General features: G+C 34.2%; 1 protein-coding gene across 1 annotated transcript in view; it reads left to right on the top strand.

Annotated features, from left to right (window-relative positions):
* Positions 1–7,008: 7,008 nt before the first annotated feature.
* LOC150103852 (transforming growth factor beta receptor type 3-like) overlaps positions 7,009–24,789 on the top strand; it is a 315,988-nt gene continuing 298,207 nt past the window's right edge. Inside the window, exon 1 of the mRNA XM_090397076.1 lies at positions 7,009–7,099. The gene's annotated coding sequence lies outside the window, so the exon portion shown is untranslated. The remainder of the gene's footprint in view (positions 7,100–24,789) is intronic.

Below are 24,789 nucleotides of genomic sequence, written 5' to 3'. Positions count from 1 at the left end.
ACTCGCGTAATAGTCGTCAACAAGATAAACATTCAAAATACATTTATGTGAAAAAATACTACTTTTTACAATGTATAATGTAATATTCCATATGCCAGTTCCTTAAACAAGTTGCATTTATTCTCGTTATGCGTGCAGAGTTTCAGAAAATTGGTTTGTTTATTCTGTAGTAGAAAAAATTTTTTGGTTGTGTACAAAAAAAATAAGAATATTTTATATATAATTAATAAATGTAGAAAAAATCCTGGCCACTCGCGATGCTAATATACTATAGGGTTGCACCTTTCGTAGGTGGAAATCACATACATTTTTTTTTTTTTTTAAATTCAAGCCAAGTCAAGATTTTATCAGCAGAATGCAAATCCACCAGTCTGTTAGCTGCAAAGGCAATGCTTAACTACTTGTGGCCTCTGAGACTTGCGTCGAACCTCTCCATAGCAGTAATGGAGTATGAACAACGCAGAGACTAAAGCTGTGAAACCGAAAAGTATTATATTATTATTCAAATTAAGTGGATATTGAATCCAACATTATTTCATAGCCGAATATAGAAACTACAAGAGGTTCATACCGAATATAGAGACTATAAAAGTTTCGGCGGATACAAGCGTAAGCAAACCTTTCATGACAGGGCATCTTATAGTAAAGGTGGATTAAGCTTCGATCACGGTCCTTAGTATTTTTCCGTAATGTAAAACACATCTCCTAGGAGATGTATGATGTTATACATTATGGGGGGGGGGGAGATCACTATCCAGACCGGTTTCGACCTTTTTTGAGGTCTCGTCAGTGGGAGCTAGACAAAGAATACTCAGGATGAAGTGATACAGAACTTATATTTTACGATACGAGTTGCTAAAAAAAGGTGTCACATTACAGAAGGCACCAAGAATTACTAAAAAAGAGAGCCAAAAGGATTCACTTCAGCGATACAAAATTATTCAAATTATTTTGAATAATTATTTTGATTTGAATTAATATAATTTAATATAATTTGAATAATTTTGTATCGCCGAAGTGAAACCTTTTGGTTCTCTTTTTCAGAAAAATATTATACTTTAAAAGCAGAATTATTATTATGGAGAGGTAGCAAGGAAGCAAATGAAGTCAGCAAACGATTTCATTTCTTTCCTTTTTTGCTTGTAATGCACTTATTTTCAGATTGTTGGAATTGCCGGATGTATATCTATAATAAGAGGCATGGTGGTTTCATCATCTAGTGACATATTTGATCAGAATGTAGAGTTGAGTCACGGTAATATTTCAATTCGCCCAATGTATGTTTTTTTTTTTTTTTTTTTTTTTTTTTTTTTTTTTTTTTTTAATGCGACTCCCACTCGCTGCTAATGTAGGCCATAAACCTATAGATAACTTGGTGAGCTAATGGTTTTGTTTTATTTTTATTTTTTCCATGACTTCGTAAGATAAGAAAAGGTTCAAAAAGGACCTTTTGCAGGTTCTTTTCGAACCAGATTTCAGATTTTTCAAACGATGCAACGCAATAACTACTATCCGGGTAAGTGGAAGTAATAAAATTTAAAATGGACTATCTCTGTTAAAATGTCACATGACTTCGATTTTAATTTTAACCGGCGACTTTTGCACAGGTAAAATACTTCGAAATGATATTAACTAATCACTTTATCGGGTTTGATGGAAATTATTCAAGTCTTTACAAAAAAATTGTCGAATCATTTCAATTTTAGTTTCTGGTAGCATATTTAATAGCATAATGCAAAAAACAAAATTATATCTACAGTATACTTGTTGAATAATGAATGATTGCTATTACAAGAATACGATTATAAAGCTCACCTTTTATATGATTATCTCAATCGTTTCTCTTCTTGTTCTAAATCACACACTTCGTCCACTGATTTCATTTAAAGCAACCGAAAACCGTGCTGGATACGCATTAGTTGTATTTAGAGCATCCATCATTCTTCTTTACAACGGCAGACTATTAAAAAAATAAAAAAATTAAAAACTCTTGCACGTCTCATTACATCATCGCCAGATGTTATTTTAGTTAATTCAAGTGTTTCATTTACCTTCCCACCGATTTTAATACACAACTTAATTCACACGTTGCTACTGATTTTCAAACATCACGAAACGCAGTTATTAGCAAACTGTGCTTTAAGTGGCCATTGCAAACAACTGAAGCACTACGTTGAAATGAGATCTTGTTTACAAGTTCCACTTCTGTAGAATCATCACACATCCACACAAGTCACTTCACTAGATTGAAACTGATCAAACATAGATAGCTTACCGAAGTCAGCAAATGCCAGTTATAAATAGATTATAGTTTTTCTGTTGTAAATGGTTTTGACTACTAGAAACCTGCATACTGAGTGCTTCTATGAGAGAGAGAGAGAGAGAGAGAGAGAGAGAGAGAGAGAGATGAATCAGTGAAGGGGACCTTAATTCAGTTTGAACCAATTTAAAGCTTTGCTTGAGCCACCAGGAAGTGATTTTGGGATGGGGGGATGTGAATAGAGGCTTCGTCCTCTAGATAAAGCCTCTATTTATATTTTTTTAAAAATATAAATTTAAATTAATAGATAAACAACAATAATAATAAATTTGGGTGCTTAAGGGTCAAACCTGTATAACTGAGAGGAGACCTTCACATTGCCTTTAAAGGAATGCGGAGAACCGACCAGGGCTTCTGACCTAATGTCCAATCCTCACCTTCTCGTGGTGCACCCTGTTGGGTATCTACTTTGATACTGAACGAACGAGGATGGGCTGGCAATTTGGGATTAAGCCGACCAAATTGTATTCTTATTGGTTAAACCAAAATAAAAAATGATGGTACAACATCACAAAATTTCATGCCGGCTGGGGCGTCGCCCGGTTAAACAAGCCCCCCGTTGTTTTCGCCAGGGAACCAGGGCGAACAGCGAAAAGTCAGCTACTGGAACAAATCTGAAAACAAACCCCAACTCAACATCAACAGAGTTAAAGATCGGTACTATCAACATAAGAAACCAGAATGGTAAAGAAATGGAGCTAGCTGAGGAATTGGATAAGTACCAGATCGACATAATAGAGGTGGCCGAAACAAAAAAGGCAAAAACTGGTGAGATCTTTCTGGGCAGTAAATTCAAAATGTTGTATTCAGATCAAGGAGAAGAAGGAGTAACCATACTATTTTAACACTAAATATCTCAGGTGGTATGATCACTTAAACAGAATGGGAGAAGGAAGATTAGCAAAACAAGTGTTCTCTGTCAGGTTGGCAGGAAAAAGACCCAGAGGTCGACCAAGATATAGGTGGACTGATACGGTAAAAAGTGCCTGAGAAGATAGAAATATAAGATCTGAAGATGGTGAAGCCTTGACAGGTAATAGATTGATTTGGAGGAAAATTGTAGATAAGAAGTTAGTAATGATGTTAATTTTTCATGTAGGATTATCATATCCTGTACATCCCTTGAGGATAAATGTCAGGAATTTGATGATGATGATGATGATGATGATAGTAATAAATAAACATTACATAAAAAAATAAATAAATTAAAAAACAAATTTTTATAAATTTATATTTTTTATATTGTTCTTTTTGTGGTTTTCGCTCACGGAAGATTATATGCCTATAGTACGAGTACATTAGTATCGTGAGTGGGCTGTGATTTTTTTTTTTTTTTTGTATTTTTGATTTAGTTTTATACAATCTAGAAATCCTACTCTAGAGACCAAAGATAGAACTTTTTCAAGTCGCTTCAGGCCTTCAATGTTTAAAGTGTTTTAACACTATAAACGTTTGCCAACATAATAGTAGTGTTTATACCATGTTGGCTAAGCATAGAAACAATTTAACACACACACACACACACACACACACACACACACACACACACACACACACACACACACACACACACACACACACACACACACACACACACACACACACACACACACACACACAAAACACGCGCGCGATTCAAAGAACATGGAAAAAAGATGCTATGTAAATAATGCATAGGAAGATATGTGTATAAGGGAAGCGTCAGAACATGGCGGAACAGAGCTTAACGACTTTGAACGTGATAATCATTATCAGTAATGGTTAAGGTTGATTTGACCATAAGGTTCGAATTGCTCCAGAATCCAAAAACTGGATTCTGGAGCAATTCGAAGCAACGAATCGCTACAGTCCGTTTTCATTGTAGAATGAAAATTTAGAAGAATTTATAAATTTAGGGAGAATTTAGATCTGGCGGCAGCAGACTTATACTACAAAAACTCTATACACGGTGACTGGTTGGTTGTTCGAGATTTACGATTGAAGCATCTAAGGCTATGGAGATCGTATATTATGTGTTTAAATTGCGTGTGTTCTTCTGGCCGGTTTTCCTGTATTGCGGGATGAAAAACTCAAGTGAACAAGAGGAAAAACCTGCCACCACCGTATGAGACCGGTTAATTCACTTTCAGTTGACAAGCCCCGATAAAGGTTCTTTGCGTCCTAGACGGGATTAGAACTCAGGTCGTTCCAACTAAAGGGCTTCGTCCAACCTGACTAAGCTAAGGAGGAAAATATCTGCCGTTTTTTATTAAATTTCTACTGCCGCTTTTAAACGGCGGCAGAAATGTAATAATCGAGGGTGTACTTCGTGGAATGAAACTCTGGTTCACTAATTTTTATTGCCTGTGTTGAGGGAAAGATGTTTTTGATAATAATAATAACAACTTGTTGCCTTAGTAACGCGATTTAATTCCCTCTTGGACCCTCAATTTGTTGCGTTTTCGGACTTGCTTATGCTCGTTTGGTAAAATTTTATAAGAAAAACATTTTCTTATAAAATTTTGATTTTTTGCAGATTAAAAACACGGAAAATTAATGTATTTGAAAATTTTTGAAATCACTAAAATAAAAATAAAAAACGTGCTGAAGAAAACTGAATCACCACATTACCTCCAAGTTAATGATTATTATTAGATATCCATGCCGTCATAGGTTCCATAGAGTCACTAACTTCATGAAAATCACTGCGACTTCATAGTCGCACACAAAACTTGCAAAACCCTCACTTCTTTGCCACTCACTACATTCTCATACAATGCATTCCACTGGCCAGCCACTTTTCATGCAAATCACCTGTTTCCCACCCACCCGCTGTCTCTGATTACTCAATGAAAAATTTCTTCCACAGCAATCTGGTGACAACCTCACATCGTCTTAAATCTCAATCCCTCCACCATCCTCTGCCTGTGGAGCCTTCGTAGCTCAGTCAGTTTCGACAATGCTGTTTGGTTAGAAAGACCTTGGTTACAATCCCGTCGGACGAGAATAACCTTAATCAGGGCTTTTCAAATGAAGGTGAGTTAGCCGATCTGATAAGAAATTTTCCCTACTGGAAAGTCGCGTTTTTAATCGACAAAACAGGCAACCAGCAATTAAAATACACGCAATTAACACATATAAATAATACATAATAATATTATTATGTATTATTCAAATCAGCCAATCAACCTTCGCTTGTTTCATTTCCACGATATGTCCACATACCCAACACTGCAGAGAATCCACATCACCTAACTCTTCTCCGGATCTTCCCCGCCCCTAGATACTCCTCCACTTGAAATTGAGATAACCATATATGTGAACAGCAATTCACATGAATTTTTGATCAAGGCTTTACAAATAAATCATAATCTCTTTACTTCTATATGTCAATGTCCTCCACGCCACTGTCACAATTCTAGACACGCAGCTCCCAAATTTTAGTTTCCCCGTCATCATTACCTCAAGATTTCGAAATTACAAATACTGTATATAAATAAATTATTAGAGTATTTTAATGGCAAAACTTTATGTGCTGTGTGGAATTATATCACTCAAATGCATGATATAATTTAAAATTAAATAATTTAATTATAACAGCTTTTCTTGTTGAAGTAAATGACTAAATTATTATTATTATTATTATTATTATTATTATTATTATTAAAGTAACACTTCCAAGGAGGTCCAAAGACTCAACATTGATTCAAAACATCGTTCAGTCATAAAATATCGTTTAGATTTTGTTTACATATAAAAATGTTTCACTGAATGTTTGCTTTTGGTACCCATAGGCATTATTTTTGATGTACAGTTTTCTCATTTATAAATATGATGATTCAACACATAATATTCATTATAATTTTCTATTTTAGCGATTAATAATTATATTAAATTTAATATCTATCTAATATTGTTATGCTAAATGTTTATACATTAGACATTTAAAAATTACTTTGAAAGAAACAAATATTTTTCACCTTTCATAAGTAGCACCATAAGCACTGCTTCTGTCGCCTGCTCGTAAATACCGCACTGCCATGAATGAATCATAATTATCTTTGTAACTGGTAACTTCCTGTAGAAATCCACTTAGAGAGTTATTCATTTATTGGATTTTTTGTTGTTGATGCTTTTTATGTCAATTATATTATACTGTTTACTCTTTTTAGTTCCTAAGTAAAACTGTCTTCTTAATCTCAATTAATAATTAATTGATATGATACACACATATGTATATATATTTTATCTCTCTGCTATTCCTATAAGAATGAAAAAGAGTTAAAATCTTCCGTTTTTGTAATTAAATAGATGACACTTATTTTTTACACGTACAGTTGTAAATACGGCAGTTTGACGTAGTGCACCAGATTAGCACTAGATGGCAGTTCGCGCAAGTTTGTAGTTGATATCATTCTCCATATATGGTTCGTTGTTTACCATAAAAAAGGATAATAAACGAAGTGTAGGAAGGTGCTGCGAAGCGTGAGTGTGAATGCCTAGCTACGATCTCTGCTTGAAGTGATCGGCAGGACGTAATTCAAAACGGATGTACGTTGGGAAGAGTACTTTAGCTCTTTGATGAGCAGTGATCGCACATGCTATTAGCAAGTGCTTAGACAAGAAAATACCGTAGTGATTCTTATCGAGGTAAGCGGCAGAAATGTGTTCGTTGCCTTCGTTGAAGCTCCACTGTACTGCATAGGCACATTGGTTATTGCCCGCTGTCTTTTATGTTGAACAGTTTGGTTACCTTCCTGTTTCATGATTTGTACAGTTTCAAGGTGCATTCGATAATAGGTAACTATTTTTAAAATTTTACTCCGTAAGCCTAATGTTTGAATCCTGTATATTTCAAAACATTGTAATTAGTCAAGTAATCTGAACTTTATTGGAAAAAATAATTAAATTGTTAGTAACCTAAATGGTAATGTTTGCCCTTCTATACCGTATCAGTAGATGTATATAATTTTGTATGTAATTGACATTTGAACTCGATGTAGTTGCTTAATGGGAATTTAGGTTGTTCACTGACACCGTTTCTGCTTAAATTACGTAATACCTGGAGGTGATGCAGTGCGGATAAGTGATCTGCTATTAAATATAGTGTTAAAATTAAAATTTATTCTGCTTTATATTAAATTTAACTATAGCATTTTTTTGAAGAACAACCTCGAGCGAAATTCTTTCTGTTAGCACTATTAACCCTTCATTTAGTAAAAATCTAATACCAGTATTTCGAAATATGTTTTCATTTAATTTCCGAGCAAAACTTTAAAATGTTTATAACAGTGATTTACCAAACGATAGTTGATCGCTTTTGTACGCCATTGGTTTGATAGTTGAAATTTCGACAAAAAAAAAAAAAAAAACTTTTTCATACAATTTTGATTTGTTTTTATTATTTTTTTCTATTATGTTTTTATTTAAATTTTTAGTTTTAAGCCTGTAATTAGTAAATAAAAGTTGACAGCTAATTACTTAAACAGTTCCCGATAACTGTTATCTTCCGTCTACGAAGTAAGAAAAAAATTGCATCAAAAGTTTTATTTCTAAATTTGTAATAAGTGACATTTTCGTGTTTTATCAATAACAAAATGAAGTCGCTTGCGTATCCATAATAACAGAAGCTTTACTGATGATGATGTTTTAGAATTTATAAAATATAAATTGGGGGTTCTATCAAATTGAAAATAAATGAAAAGTAATCGTACTGTGCAGTATTCAATCATGTTATGCTAATAAGTATAGCGGAAGGAATTTAAAATGAGTAATTCATGTTAAAATTGTTGTTACTTAATATACAGTACATTACACTGTATACAGGTTCTGGTTCCAAAACAGTGTTAAAGGAACCAGAGTTGTATAATTTTTATACAGTAAGGAGTTTCGGCAGTATATAAAGGCCGAACTTTTAGACGTGTATTTGTACCCTTGCCTACGGCAATTGATTTTCGCAAATTGAGATGTACTGATCAGAAGAAAAAAAAAAGTTTGTGGTTCGAAGGGGAGGGTATATCTTGATTAGTAGAATGAAAGAGTACGGCTTTTGTTGATCGACCATTTCCTTATAACTCAGTTATGAGAATTTAGCTTAAAAAATTAAATGTATTGCACTACACCACTACACGCCCTTAGGGTTTTATTTGGCCGTTTGGGAGATTTGATTTTCAAAGCAGCTCGAGAATGTATCTCACATTCTGCTATGCAAGCTTTTATTCATGAACTGTTCATTATACACATACCTTTGTACCTTTATATCATAAAAATGTATTTACCCTGTCTTTCATTTATTATTTTATTCTATTTTATTATTTTTTGCGAGGTCATATTAACAGTTTCTATCGCCGGGCCAGAACCGAAAAACTCTCTCTCTCTCTCTGTGTGTGTGTGTGTGTGTGTTGGATATGCTGATGATTTCTTAATCGGATGCTGCAACAAAAATATAGTTTCTGCGCATCTAGAAACGTTTTCTTTTGGGCACTTCAGTTATGGTATTATGGTTATTAACAACCAAAGAAAGAAATGTGTTCAAAGAAACCTAATACAGGATTTCTTAGCCCATTTCCGAACTGTGAATATTATTATTGATTTTCTTGATGTTGTTGGAATGTTGATAGCCTGTGTTATCCTTTCTTTGATGAAAAAAAGAGTAATACATACGGGTAAGTACAGGAAAAGTCAAAAATACACTTGGATATCACCTACCGAAAGCAATATAAGTAGTACTGCATATTTGCTAGGGGCAAAATATAGAATCTGTTTTATTTTATTTTTTCACTGTCATACCCAATGACTACAATGAGAACAATGCGGTTTAGCTTATGGAGCTAAACCGCATTGTTCTCATTGCGATTTAACTTGTGGAGCAATTTCTGGTTACACAACTGGAAAACATTTTGTTAGCCTGTTTTGGAAACAAATAGAAATAGGTGGAGGAAAGGCTGGAGAAACATAAAATGCACTTCTCTAATGGATCTTAAAATTAAATACATCAGTCAATTAAAATAATAATAATAAAACTATTATAAAAATTTATTATAATAATTTTTCATTTATTATAATAATAGAATTGGACCGCTTGAAGAGCTGAACTATAATGCGCTAAGATTGTGCGCGTGTCCAGAGATGGTCAACCATGTTTATAACATCGTTCATTAGCACTGTTCATCTGGCTGTTTTACCGCTGTCCGTGATCGGTGGTTTTTGCGAGGCAGTTGTCCGGGAAAGAAACTTGCACTAAATTAGGTTTTGTAACATATTAAATTTCTGTGGACATTTTGCAAGTAGTTTTGGAAGTTCCCTTTTTTTTTTTTTTTTGTTTGTTTTTGTTCAGTTCATTGCACCTGTTTTTTTTTTTTTTTTTATTCTTCAAAACAAACAAATAAGTTCGAGAACACACGCAAATGTCGGCCTCAATTCACAGAATTCGTGGCCTCAGATATATTGCGAACATCTATCATTCAGACTGTCGAATTCTACTGTTGCATGCATGCTGTTTATTCTGATAATGTAATGGATTTTCGTGAATATGATACTATAAAATAGTTATGTTTGTTTTTACTTTATAATTCACACACGAAGATCGTCTTGTGATAATATTCCGTATTTGAATAAAGTTTATTCAAACATGGAACGTTATTTTTTATTTTATTTAAAAAAAGTTTTTCATTGCACTGTGATGTTTTTAAACAGTAATTTGACTACTCAGTCATGTTTGCAACCAAACAAAATCAAACCTTTAATTTCGCTCTCTGTTTTCTTGACAGCGTTCTTAGTTCGATATGACGCTCATGATCCATATGTTTCGATACTGAGATGTCATATATTACAACTCATTACATGTCAGGTAAATAGTAAAAAAAAAAAACTTATCCCCTCCGTTTTTTTTTTTTTTTTAAGCTCTATTCCTATTGTTAGATACACGCATATTTATTATAAATTAAGGGCAGGAAGAAGATTTTATCCTATAAACGGACATTTAATTATTTATTTTATGTTTTTTTTTTTTTTTTCCACGCAACAAGTTGTAGCAATAAACGATATTTTGCTAAAATTAAGGGGATATTAAATCCCACATAGTTTTAAAACCGAATAAGAAACTCAAAGATAGGAATCAGAGAGTTTCTTGCCGAATATAGTAAATTAAATCCCACATAGTTTTAAAACCGAATAAGAAACTCAAAGATAGGAATCAGAGTTTCTTGCCGAATATAGTAAACTATAAAGTATAAAGTATCGGCGAACACTAGCGTTAGCCAATGCAAGTGATCCTAGTACGTGGTACAATCTCGGGCAACTCGTTGCAAAGGTGAGTAAAGTTCAGATCGCTACTCTTAGGTGTTTTCCATAATGTAAAAACACATTTCCTAGGAAGTGTATGCTGTTATTACATTATGGAGGGAGGTCACCACCCAGACCGGTTTCAGCCTTTTTTGAGGCCTCATCAGTGAGTGGCTAGACCTAATACCAAAGTGTATAGCGAAAAGAACTTATATACTCTGCGAACGAGTTGTCCAAGTAGGTGCAACCATTAAGTTACTTAAGTATAAAGAGCTAATAAGCTTCATTTCGGCAATGAAAACATTACTAAAATTAAGGGGATATTAAATCCCACATTTTTTGCTGTTTGTAACTCCCGACATTTCAGTGCATTGTGTTTCATTATCCATTTATCTAGTGTCCGTCATGCTGTATAAGATTAGAAGATTAGTGAAGAATAAACTGCTTTCGTAATAGCTGCGCATCAATATTAACATTTAATTGGGAGATGAAAAATTCCCTAAGAGATAATGTATAGGAAGTGCTATCCAGCTCATTTTTCAAGAGAGTTGAGTTACATCTTCATCTTGGTGGTTTTGCATTTGTTCATTTTTCTAGTTATTTTTCATCGAACGTCGTCCCCTAGAAAAACGATTGTTAGGTTTGTACTTTGACCTGCAGGAACGAATTCGTGATACACACTGAACATTTGTAAGCCTAGTTGACCCATTGGATTAACGCTTTTCCTGTTTATCCAGTAGGTCGTAGGTTTTTGCATCCCACCGCCTTGGGAATAGATGTTTGTGGGAAACTGTTGCAAGTCACTTCAGGCCTCTACCAAGCAGACTACTTTCTGCTTGGTAGAGGCCTGAAGTGGCTTGAAACAGTTCGTGTTTGAACTTTTTCAAATACGAACTGTTTCTGCGTTATCTAACCTTGTCCATTGCACGATAGGTTCACATGACGATTGTTTTTCTAGATTTTGGAGGTGGCTTTAATGGAATTTTTTGCCCTTTTGATGGGTTGTAATGTTTCAAGGGGGTTTGAAATTGTTTTACGAAGATTAAATCACAACTTCAAACTTTGTTTCACATCACCTCTTTCGAAAATTGCAGAACTGAACAATAAGCAATCCATCAAAAGCTAGATCAGTATGAATGCATCAGTTCTCGTTCAATCACTAAAGTTATACAGCAGTTATGCAAAACTTGGTACTGCTGACAAGCGATTTTTTCTTTCTTTCTTTTTTTCAAATGACTCACGATTTTCCTCGCCCACTTTTGAGATCAGCATTTGGCTCATTAGAGAAGAGGCTCAAAAAACTACTATCATTTCTAGCCAGATATCCATGATTATTGAATTCTTAACCCATCCACAATGCTGGATGTTGCATTAAGTTTCCAGCATTTGCTTTACCGTATTTGCATGCAAACAGAAGCTAGATACAAAGTATCAACGCAACTCATAATGAAGCAATGCAATACCTAGCGGCATCCAAGTCATACTGTTACCGCACATGTCCTTGCTGCCATTCTGAAAATGTTAGTAACATCAAGTAAGAGACGAAAACAGACTGCCGTCTATTTTAATGTTGCATCCATAACGAAATAGTAAATGATTAAAAGAAAATGGATGATTTGAATAGTTTCTACGTACATTATGAATTGAAAGAGCTTAATTATACATGTTTTTGTTAATTTGTAACATGACGCTGCAACTTATGTTGCAATGGTACTGTATTTTAAATTTTACAACATATAAAATAAATATCCTAAATTTTATCCCTTTAATATCTATTAAGTTGCCAGAAAACTAGCCCTTTGGCTTTTCATTTTATCCTAAATTTAGTAAAATAGCTCAAGCACTCCTATATGGTCGATTTTATCATGGAAATCAATACAAAAATGCCATTAATATTATATTAGCGAAAGAATTGTATTCACACATGCAGTCAGCTGATAAAAACATTATATATTTTTATCAGCTGACCAAAAATATTGAAGTATTAGATTTGCGAAAAGCATTATTGGGTTGTCATGACTACCTTCGAACATTCCAAGCAAAGAAACTTTGTTTCCTTCAGCCGTGAACATTTAAAAGTTGAAAATACTTGTGAGGATTAGCGTTATTTAAGCGCCTTTATCGGGTAATCAAGATGTATGGAAAAAAGAAAGTTATGTAGCGGCTCTACCAATGTAGTAGTTGGAGTAATAACGTCGTGCGGAATGTGAGCCAAGGTCATGACTTCCGCTGTTGTTTAACGTGAGGCTACACATAGCAGGGAGGTCAAATACCTCGTGAACGAAACATAGCTCTTGAGATCAACATGCTCACGCTATTAGCCTACACACCGTACTGCGTTTCTGCTCTAAAGAATGATCCTAAACGAGCGAGTGGGACGTTCATTTACTGCGATGTGAGGGGCGGCGTACAGGGGGTTTCTGAGGCTCGAGACACCTACACTAGGAATGTTTTACTGTAGTGTACCTTGCGCGAGAGCCATTCCTTGTTAAGTGTGAGTGTGCAGGATAGGGAAGAAGCGGCCATTACGGCCTAGGACACTCACCTGTCCAATGAAACAGCTGCGCTCGTTTTTGAAGGGGAATTTTTATTTTATTTAGTTGATTGTTTTACTAATCGGTTTTAAAACTCGGTGTCGTTTAATAATTTTCATTATTATTTTATTTGATCAATTCGTTTAGTAAACTTAATTTTTAGGTGGACTTGATTGTCGGGGGAGGGAATCGCCATCAGAGGGGAAAAAAGGGGGGGAAGCACTGTCTTATTTTCTCCCGTTCTCTTTTCTTTACGCGGATTTTGGTTATGACTTCCTCAGCATTTAACAAACGCAAACGAGTCGATTTTCAGCAATATCCGTTGTGTTTCTCTCGGTATTGATATTACTCCAGCTTCCTGTTCCGGTTGAGATCCTAGAAAAAATGATTACGCCAAACTGTGGCAAGAAGATGGTGATGCCAGAATGCAATGTTGAAATCGTAAGAATATTGCAACAGCCTATAACTCATAACAGGAATTATTGAATCATGCAGTCTGTGCTTTCTCTCTCTCTCTCTCTCTCTCTCTCTCTCTCTCTCTCTCTCTGAGGTGAACAGTTAGCATAACAGTAAACGGAATTTCCTTTAATTTGATGAAGAAAGTGACTTATCTGCCCAAAAAATCGAATACCAGCACTTCCTAACCGAATATAATAAGGTTGCTGTTGGCAAGAACAACACGTCTCTGTTGCGTTAGAATGCGTCACGATAGTCCAGCTATCATCGTAATGAGCGACTTCAGTAACAAAAATGCACGACTTAGTCATTCATGAATTTGGCTAATCAAAGATTCCCCTTGCGACACTGAAAAATATGTAGCATCCTATACGACCTCTAAGGATTGCTTTGTAGAGCTAAAGTGATTATCGCAGTTTCATTGCGCGTCATTTGAGATAGATACCCGGGATTCTATTCTCTCTTTACGCAAAGAAAGTTGCAAGCAAGACTGTTACTTATATGATCTTAGACACATCGTTGCATAAACAAGAATGGGGGACACGATTTTTAGACATAGTAGACTGTAGGATTAACCATATTGTAATTGTGATATCAAATAGATTTTGGAAAGCCACTTACTTGACTGTAATAGGCCTATAGCGGTAGAAAATAAACAGGATGGTTTACCCGATTAATATCAGATAGTACAGTTGGTAAAGCCATGTACGTATTCTGTCAGATAATAGTGAAGTGTGTCATGTTTTTACTAATGTAAAACTCTCTCTCTCTCTCTCTCTCTCTCTCACACACACAGCCTTATATGCACAATAGGGCGATTATTATATATTCCGTTTGATCAAATGTTATTAAGCTTGATTTTACTTTCAGTTCAATATCCAAGTGATCTCTGCTATTAGTCATTGCATTCCACAACGAATCCTTAAAATATATGCTCTTTCTGACAGAATACTACGTACATGACTTTACCAACAGAGTAAAGTAAAGAGCAGTTTTGTTTGATTTGATCCGGAGGCACACCTTAATGATTATTTACACAGTGCCTATCATACCTCTCCTTAAAGCGCATTCGCTGACAGTGAAGTCGTAGCACTTACCTCTGGCAATCCATTCCACTCGTTTAACTCCCTCCCCCCCCTTACTCCAATTTTTCCACTGCTATTCTGTAGAATCCGTTTAGCAACTTATGTTTCCATCGTATCCGATTATGTTGTTTCTATCAACCAATTTTTATAGTTCGCAGCCTCCAGCTATCCTCAGACGAAACATTCCAGATAGCATCTTCTTAATCTCCTTTGAATCCTCTCCACCACTTCTTAATCCTTTAAAACACTTGCGACCAAATCCGAGCACAGTAGTCAAGATACAGACAATAACTTCTTTGTGTCTACTTCTCAGCAAATTTACAATATCCACGTGATCTCTGCTATTTTGCCTACTTTTGTAATATGTCCTCTAAACTTCAACTCCCTGACCATTATCACTCCCAAAATCCCTGGCTTCATCAGATTTTAGCAGTACATGCACATGCAAGTAGGCTTTCAAACTTGTTTTAACTATGTGTATCCAATGCATATCCTCTACATCAGAGGTCGGCAACGCAGTACCAGCGGGCGCCATGGCGCCCGCAGTGAATTTTTAGTGCGCCCTCAGAGAAATTATTGTAAACTGCTTTGGAGCTCGCAGCGGTAATTTTGCAGCGTAGATCGCAGTATATCTGAGAGATACATTCATTACTAGTATGTGCTAAAATGCAAGAAAACATAAAGAAAAAACACTGCAAATATAATACATGATGGTACAAATTAAGTGAATATTGAATCCAACATTATTTCATAGCCGAATATAGAAACTACGAGAGTTTCGTGCCGAATATATAGAAACTAAAAGTTTCGGCTGATGCAAGCATAAGTAGTGCCTTATGGGCAACTCGTAGTAAAAGTGGAGCAAGCTCCAGACCTCTTTCCTTAGTATTTTCCATAAATGTAAAGCACACCTTGCAGAGGTCAGCAACCTTTTTAATATGAAGAGCGCAATATAAAATTTGAAAATTACGGAGGGCTCATGAGACAGGCATTTTTTCTCTCATTTCAGGCTTAGAAATTCTATGATTAGTTGTTTTTAAGAAAAATGAGATTTCGAATTTTGGCATTACTTTATTTACCTTGCTTTTACAACATATTTTTGCCACATATGAATGAATATAAAATACAATAAAAAATAAAAATAAAAAATGAATACAAAAAGAATATTCATGTTAACAATTAGCATGCATCTGCCAGATCAGATGCGAGCGCCTTGCTTTATCAATCATAATGGCAAATGTATTTGTTTATTATGCAATAAATAGTGTGGCTATTTCTAAAAAAAGTAATATAGAAAGACATTTCAAAACCGTTCGTGCTAATCTTAATTTTAAGTTTAATTATTTAAATCAGGAGGAGTCGGAAACGCAGCGCCCCCAGTATTGCGCCTATCATATTAAAAAGGTTGCCGACCACTGCTCTACATTATATGCAATGGAAGGAGATATGTTTTAATAATAATAAAATAATAAACATTTTTGTGTTTTAATATTTAGCTATACTCGTATCACTACCGACTGGAACTATAGATATTTTAAAAATTATATAGACAACGTAAATTTTCACTATAGATTAGAATCAAAGGGAGTAAGATGAGAAAAAAAAATGTTTGTTTTGATTTAGCATCTACTTCAGATTACTTGAGTTTTCTATTAGTAGGCTAGTCGATATGTGCTAATAGAATTTAAAAAGAAATTAAGGCCATTGAGATTATTCCATAATAAATAGTATAGCGATATTGACTTAACTAGAAGACTGTCGTGGAGCGACCATGTTATTAGACCGAAAGCGAACATCAAAAAGAAAGAGCCACTCTTATGTATTAGAATTCAAATAAAAAGACCCTTTCTTACTAATATACGCTCCGGAAGAAAGGTGGAGAATAAAAAAATATAGGGAACTACAAATAAAAAGAATATTTCGACATGAGAGATCGTCTTTTAATAAAGGTATGAAGGCCTGTGTATCAAGTTCATATACTTCAGATGTAATGGGAAAATATGAGAAGGCTAACAGCTGACACTGCATGCTGCTTCTATTTAGGCTGAAAGCCACTAACTTTTTTTGTTATATTTAGGATAAAAACTATTAATAAATATATCAGGTGCTAGAGGAACGCTCTTTGATCACATCATTATTAATGAAAAATAAGCACCACTAGTACAAGTTTTCATAGGAACAGAAATATATTCTGACCATTTTGTACTAACATTTCTGATACAAAGAGAGAGATGAAACAAGATGGCATCAATGACTAATCCAACCAAAAGGCGGAAGTTTGTTTACAAGATTTATTTACTTCAACTATACAGTTTCTTAAAGCTCTATTAAACTCGCCTAACAGCTTCTTCAGAAGTTTCTATTGAAGAAATGAACATCAGAGAATTAGTTTTCTAACTGTTATAAACTCTACTCTACAAATCAACAACTTATCTGTTTCTTAGGTCGAGGATCAAAATGGTTTAGAATTGAACGATTCTGCACAGATGAATTTTTTTTTCTGAAATAGATCATTGAAAAGACTCTAAATCAATTTAGAAACATGTATAGCGTCTGTAGACTATATAAAAACTTTTGAATCTATGAAAAAGCTATGAGATTTTAATACAAATTGAATATCTACGTGATCTTATTTTGCACACATACAATTCAAAGTTTCTGTTGAATGCACAACTATATTTATCTTATAGATGAAATCTTGTGAAAGTTTTATGAACTAACGATTCTGAAAATATTTTTAAGTTGCCTTTAAGTTCGTTTAATCTATACATGGATGCATATATTATAATTCCGTGGACAAGGTTCAATACATGAATGGCATTCTGCGAAAATGAGGGGGAAAATTACAAAGAAATACAGATTTCTACGCCAGTACATTCCTTTTCTTTCGCAGGCGATCCCGATGCAAATGAATAACAAAAATCAGTTTCTGAATTTCAATAAAGCTGTACAAAAGTATAACTTCGAAATTCCAAAGCCATTACAATGAAATAAAGAACGCGCTCATTATAACTGTCTAGGATATTTGTGCATAAAAATATCATATATTAATATGATATTTTTATGCACAAAGATGTGCATAAAAAAAATTAAATTGCATTTATGAAAATATCAGAACTTTTAAAAAGACCAAACTGTAAAACCATGTTGAACTCTAGATTACTCATGATTGAGATCGATTCCTGCATTTTTTTATTTTATTATTATTTTTTTTTCTGTTCAATTTCTCTACGGCGGTCGTTTTGGTTTGTTTGATCTGCATTTACCAAATATGATCTTAGACTCTGCAGTTTACTGTTGAGATCTTGAAATAATAATAAAAAAAAAAACCCTACTTATTTTAGCTATATTCCACACCTTCTTAGAAAATTGTCTGCGGTACGTTAAATATCGGGATCGTACTACCTTAATGTGTTATCGACTTCACTGTTTCGAATCGCGAAACATCCAGGTTAAGGGTAACTGCTCATCTCCTTTTCTTTTTCTTTTTTTCCTCGTGATTTTTCCTCATATCCTACAACTTTATTTGTTTCTAAATAATTCAATATCTCGTTGATCTCATTTTCTTTTAACTCTTCCATTGCATACAATAGCACCACCTTGTGCTGTGTATTGTAAATAATCTTCTTCTTCCTATTGTGCCTTATCCTATCTATTTGGAGTCGGTCTTTTTACGTAATGCGACCTTAGGCGCGATCCGAACCGTCTTGTCGCAGAGCCTGACTTTGGGGGGGGAGGGATATTGTAAATAATAGTATTAAAAATTAATAATAATAAAAGGTTTAGTGTTACTTAAAAATCATTAAGCTATACAATTATTCTATTTAGAATAATTAAAACAAGTGTAAGCAGAACAAAAAACTTATTTTAAGGCATAAATTCTAATTCTGAATTGTCTTTTGTTGAGGCTACTTCTTACGGTATAGCTGACGCAGGACTCAATTTTGCGACCAAGAATAAAGAAATAAAAAATCAAAATAAAGAATTATTAAAATTCGAGGAAATATGTCTAAAATTCTACTACTCAAATGAAATAACTTTACACTTAATCTAAAAGACTTCTGTATGTATTCAATGGGCAATATTCTTCTTATATAGGTACCTCTAGGAAATCGGGGAGTCATCAAGGAAAGACCCCTGAAAGTAATTCCTTGGAAATCATATCTCTCCTTGTGAAAATTCACTGAAAACTTATTCCATTCATTCGCCGCATGCCATGAAAAGAACCTGGACGTTACACTCTTCCTGACAACACCCTTACTCAGCTTACAGGGATGACCTCAGTTCTCTCCACCTACCATGCGCTCCAAAATTTCTCCCTTTACACTCATGAATCAAAACGTTATGACCACTCAACCTATTTCCGGCCAACCAGACTGCACAGTTGGCGGAAACAGGGAGGTGGTGTCGGTATACTTGTATGGAGAATGTTCTCGTCGATACCACTGCGTCCTCTCATTCCCATTGAACACATCTTAACCGCTAATTCTTAACTGGAGATTGTTTCAGACCAGATATTATTCTACATGATGACAATGTGGCCTGTTATTTTGGCTCATGAGTATATACTGTGATTTTTTTTTGTGAATATTTAATTGACATGCATTAATATTTATCCCCAGTCTGATCAAGTCGACATGCGACGATTCTTATCAGAAATGTCCCTTATCATCCACCGAACTTTGCAGCATGCGCATATCATTGAAAGTTTCCTTCCACACCATCCCCAATGTTATTAATATTCAAGTTAAATAGGATAAGGATAGAACCCTGCAGTACCATATTAGTCATCGTCATTCTGTTAGCTTCAGCAAATCCGTACATTACTCTTTGATATCTTTCGGATAGCTATTCTCCAATCTATAAGTCTGTTTTGCATATCGATCCCTTTGAGTTTATGATTTCCTATATGGAATTCTGTCATGCAGAGTTTAGTAGGTAGATGGATCGCGAACTGGCGAAGATACAGTAATTGAAATGGAGTCATCTCAATAGTGGTACAGATGATGATGATGATGACAACAGATAATGTATCTTCCAAAAACCTTAGCAAAATCCAAAAGAATCATAGTATATTCATTTCTCGTTATTCAGCGCTGCTGTCACTCCGTAGTAAAACGTTTGGTAATATAGTTCAAGGAAACTAATACATGATTAACTCCACGGACCTGATTCTATGGGATGAGGTTGAGTGTCGCTTAATCCAATAGTAGTAAGAACGAGTAGCTTATTTTTAGCTGGAATTAACGCAGACCTTTTTTTGAAGACTATTGGATGATGCAGATACACTATCTATTGTCATCATCTGTACTATACTATTGAGGTGACTCCATTTCAATTACGAGCTTCTCCAGATCGCATTTCATCTACCTACTAAACTCTGTACAGATAAAAGTGATTTCTAAGTTGGACTAAGGTATACGCTTTGAATAAAGAGCGGAAACCTGAGTTAGTGTATGGATAGGTGTGAAAATTCTTGGCTTTCTTTCACTTGTTCGATATTACTTTCGATATTACCTCCTCATTAATATCCTCAAGCACGACATTTTGTGTATCAAATTCTTTGATTCTCGACGTCGCTTGTTACTTTATGCCTTTACCATTACAGATGCTGAGAAATCTCCGATGCCAACCTCTTTTTTGTCTTCTTTAAGTACCATTCACCCTCATGTGTTTTTTTACTGCATCCCAGTAAGAGACAAGCCTGTGTACTCAAGTTATGATCGCACTCCTCCTCCTCCAAATGGATATCCGAATACTGGATTGTTGACTTGCAACCGCTATTAAACTATTCACATTTGATTGAGCTGTAATAAATGTGATTACACCCGGTGATTCCATTTTTAGCTGGTTTAAAGGAATTTTCTACAAATTGTAAAAGATTGGACTACATGCTCTGTGAGCCTTTAGATTCTTGCCTTCATTACGCTCGTCACATTTACCAGACCTCACTAGAAAGTAACTGATCAAAAATAATTAACATAATTGATATGAGTATTCCATTTCAAATTTGCCAAGTTCTTTTGAATTAGGCTTAGCAGGACACAAATACAAGTAGTACAAAATTCCTAAAACCCGAGAAAGAACTATAAGCGATTAATGTGTTTACTCGGAAGAGAACCTAACATACTTTCGATTACTCATAAACAAACGTATGCCATAAACTACACTACAAACTATTAATATTAATCACACACACAAAAAAAAAAAAAAAAAATGCGAATTGAAAACTCACGACATTAACCACTTGCTCCACATGACGCATGTGGTTAATACATGACGTTAAATATTTTAGACAATTTATCACCGTATCTCTCGGCACATTAAATTCATGTTTACTAAATGGATGTTTAATGTTTACAAAATAAACATTAATCACGATCTTTAGATACAGAGTTTTTTACCCTGCATTTTTATAGCTCTTACGTTCTACTTCAGTGGGTGGCACTAATGATCTTCACATTGTTAATTTTTTAGTCGTCTACTTGTCTATTCTGTCATCTGGAGATTTTTTTTCCCCATACAGATTAGCTTCATTGCAACATAACACACGTAACTCCTATTCATATCTTTCTTAAATTAAGTGGATTTATTTAAATGGTCTCGATGTAATTTCATTTTTCTTACCAGATCATTCAAAATTTAAATTCCATCACGAGCGTTTTTGTACCTACTATTATTAATAGCTAGTTTACCTTCGACTTTCGTAAATGTATGCAATTTGTGCTTCATCAAATCTTAGAAAAGGTTTATTAAACTGATGTATATCTTGTACTTTAACAAATGAAACTGTTGTTTGTCGTTGGCGTATTGTATAGGTATTTCAATTTTAAGTTTTTTTTTTTTTTTGCTCAAATTCCAAAATAATTGCTCTTAGATGTTAATAATACTCAAATACTGGCTAACTGCTCTGCGTCAACGAATTTGAATGTCAATTAATATAGTGAAAGAATGAAACTACTACAAAGATTTCTTAAATTTTACAGATCGATAACAAAATGCTGAGATAGATAGAAAAGTCTAGTTATTCCCGTGCATGCGCCGAATTTAATCAAGAGGGGAAATTGTACAGGATTGAATTCACAATGTTCAGACGAAACAAATGAAAAATTTAGACGAAGCTGAAATTACTAAGTTCAGTGTATTAATCAAGGAAATCGAATGAACTCCGGTAAACTGTCTCTGTAAAGACTTTAAAAATTATGTAGATTATAAGTAGAGAGTATTATGTTCTTGAAATATTTCCTAGACTTAGTTTAATTTAGGTTCTGATTTTATTACAGTTCATCTGGATGAAAGCTAAAATTAATTTCTCGATTCAAAGTTCTGAAACAAGTTGTTTAATAACCAGTATATTTTCTTTCGATTAATATGCAACGAAGATAATTCCAATATGAAGAAATTTGAAGAAAGATTACATGTAGGACAAGCTGTGTTATTGATGTTCTTTTTTATTTTTATTTCATTTATTGTAGTTCTAATGGTACACAAAGTTCTGACATTGTACAACTTTGTCCGCTGCAATCACAGTCGGGATCCCTATTCTTTAACATGGTTGAGTAACTCACAACAGAATTAAGCCCTAGTTATTAATGATTAGTTTTGTCTTTAGATCTGAATATCTCCAACAGTAAAAAAAAAAAAAAAAAAAAAAAAAAAACGTGCTGTACCTTGTCTTCATTGAGAGCTCGGGCTTTGGGGAAATGACGAAGGAATATCAAGTAGTTACCTACTGCATGAAAATAACAGGCAAGCCCTTACCGTACTTCTTATATTTATAGTGAATATAACTTGATACAAATTTGAGCCTTACTTTGTAAACTATGTTGACTTAACGCCAAAGTATAGAGTACAAGAGTGATAATGAAGAACAAAATTAACGTTTACGGACCTTTTTTATACGTATTTTCGTTCATATATGCCTCTGATCCGATAACTAGGATATTTTTTTCAATCGAAAAGATTTGAGACTTCTGCATCGAACGCAACTGTAGACATTTCAGCAGAAAGTGGAAAAAGAAATGATACTCTTCGAGCTACTATTAAGGCAGGCGATAAATTTTTAGAAAAAAAATCATGAGAGTAAATAGAGAAAAACGAAATAACGATATACATTGTTATGAATCCAAAAAATAACTGACATCTCGATAGATTACTGCAGATTAAAAATATTCCAAGCTAAAAACATAAAAAAATATTACTGATACGAATTTAAACCCCAAGAAATAGTAAGGACTTCGAAAATTTTCATAGTATGCACATTTTTGAGACAACTGTTTTTTTCCCCCATTTTGCTTCAGTTATCTAAACTATTTTTTTGCTTTCAGATCGTCTATTGATAATTGAAAATTCAACCCATATTTTCGGGTATTTTTGCATGATCTTCATATTCATAAAGAGAAGGGGAGAGGGATAAACGTAATTTATTACAGGGTTTTTTTTTTTTTTTTTTTTTTGAGAGAGAGAAGCATCGATTCAAAAGACTTGCCTGAAAGTTTCGAAATAAGATCTTTCTTCCGACGTAGGTGGCTTGTGTCACCCTCCCGACTGCACTACGTAGATCTTTGTAGGAAATTGTTGGAGGGTATTAGTTGAATCAACGAAATACTTGAGGCGCGCACGTGTGTGTTTATTTTTAAGTGGAGAAGTAATAATATCGGTCACACCAACTTTTGCATGGGAATACAGTGCACGTAACTTTTAGGTGGTATTTTCATTAACCAGCGTTTCAGATTATGTAATCGTAAGCAGCCTATGGCTAATGTACTGGGTGCACTCATAGGTTCATATCATCTGTCCGATAGGGTAAATCTTCCCCTGATAAACAATAACGTTCTCCCCTTCTGATAATATAACTATCATTACAACTTTTAGATATTATGAACGTCATCTTTCGGGCATACACTCAGAAATCCTCAAAATATGCGACTTAATTTCTCTATTTAAGCCACAATAGCTTTAAGCTTCGTGCATTGATATATAAGAACGTGATTCAAAGTATAGACTTTAACATCGACTTTCCCTTACAGTAATGCGAACATTCTTCCTGTTATTATACTCTTCACCTCTACAATGCAGTCAATCGCCAAAAATTTCCTTTGGTGATTGTTTTGTTTGGTGTCGTTTCTAAATCTTTTTTAAAAAATACGGATTTTACGGTTTTACTGAGCTCGATGGGTCCACCAATATATTTAAGTGGACATCATCATCACCAAACCATTTTTAATTATTAACAAAACTAATCTCATAAATTAACAAAGCCACAAAATGTGCAGCACTTATAGTTTTCAAATCGGGACATTCCGTTAATAATGTTGTCCTTTATAATTCTTGATTTCGTAATTAATGAGTTCCAAAAATCCTCTCTAGTAGTTTAAATTACTCCAGTTTTAGATCATTATTTCCACTATCATAAACACTTCAGAATTTTGTAATTTTCCTGACACATAATTTTATTTCAATCAGTTACTCTTAGCTCTGGGCGTATTTACTCACATACTTGAATGATATTCTTATGATCTAACTAATATAAAATATCTGCTACCTCTCTTACCATGGAACATTTTAATGCCAGTACTTCAAGTGGAATCGATATCTAACATACAGTCTAGAAAGGGCTCCTGCTTATTAAAATTTTCCTCTGTATGGATTGTTCAACTGAAAGCCAGCCATTTTCAAGATTGTTATGGTACTATCTAATCCCGAATTGGCGCCTTCAGTACCGGAACATTTATCCTCTACTAAATCAATTTCTGCCGAATTCTTCAGTTCTCTAGCTAACTGATATGCTATCAACTAATCCGATACTTTGATGAGTTCCAAAATAACCTTCAGGGAAAACTTCAGTTATTCTCCATGAAAAAAGTAAATAAACAAATTCACTGAACTCCTGTAACGCACATAAACTTTTTTGGAGTTCTTTCGTTAATATAACTTTCATCTGTAATATGCTCTACGGTTTTAATATACTTTTGAAACTGTTCAACATTTCTATTCACTCAGAGAAATTCTGAAAAATTCAAATGTGTCTGTTAATTAGAGTTGCTGCAAGAGAAATTCTGAAAAATTCAAATGTGTCTGTTAATTAGAGTTGCTGCAAGAGAAATTTTACTGTTTGGAAATAATGCCTGTC

Source organism: Typopeltis vanoorti, chromosome 8, assembly GCF_054136105.1.
Source record: "Typopeltis vanoorti isolate ZY-2024b chromosome 8, IOZ_Tvanoo_1.0, whole genome shotgun sequence".
In the NCBI taxonomy this organism is placed as follows: Eukaryota; Metazoa; Arthropoda; class Arachnida; order Uropygi; family Thelyphonidae; genus Typopeltis; species Typopeltis vanoorti.
The sequence above is the reverse complement of the archived record's forward strand: the minus strand, read 5'-3'. Positions and strand labels throughout refer to the sequence as shown.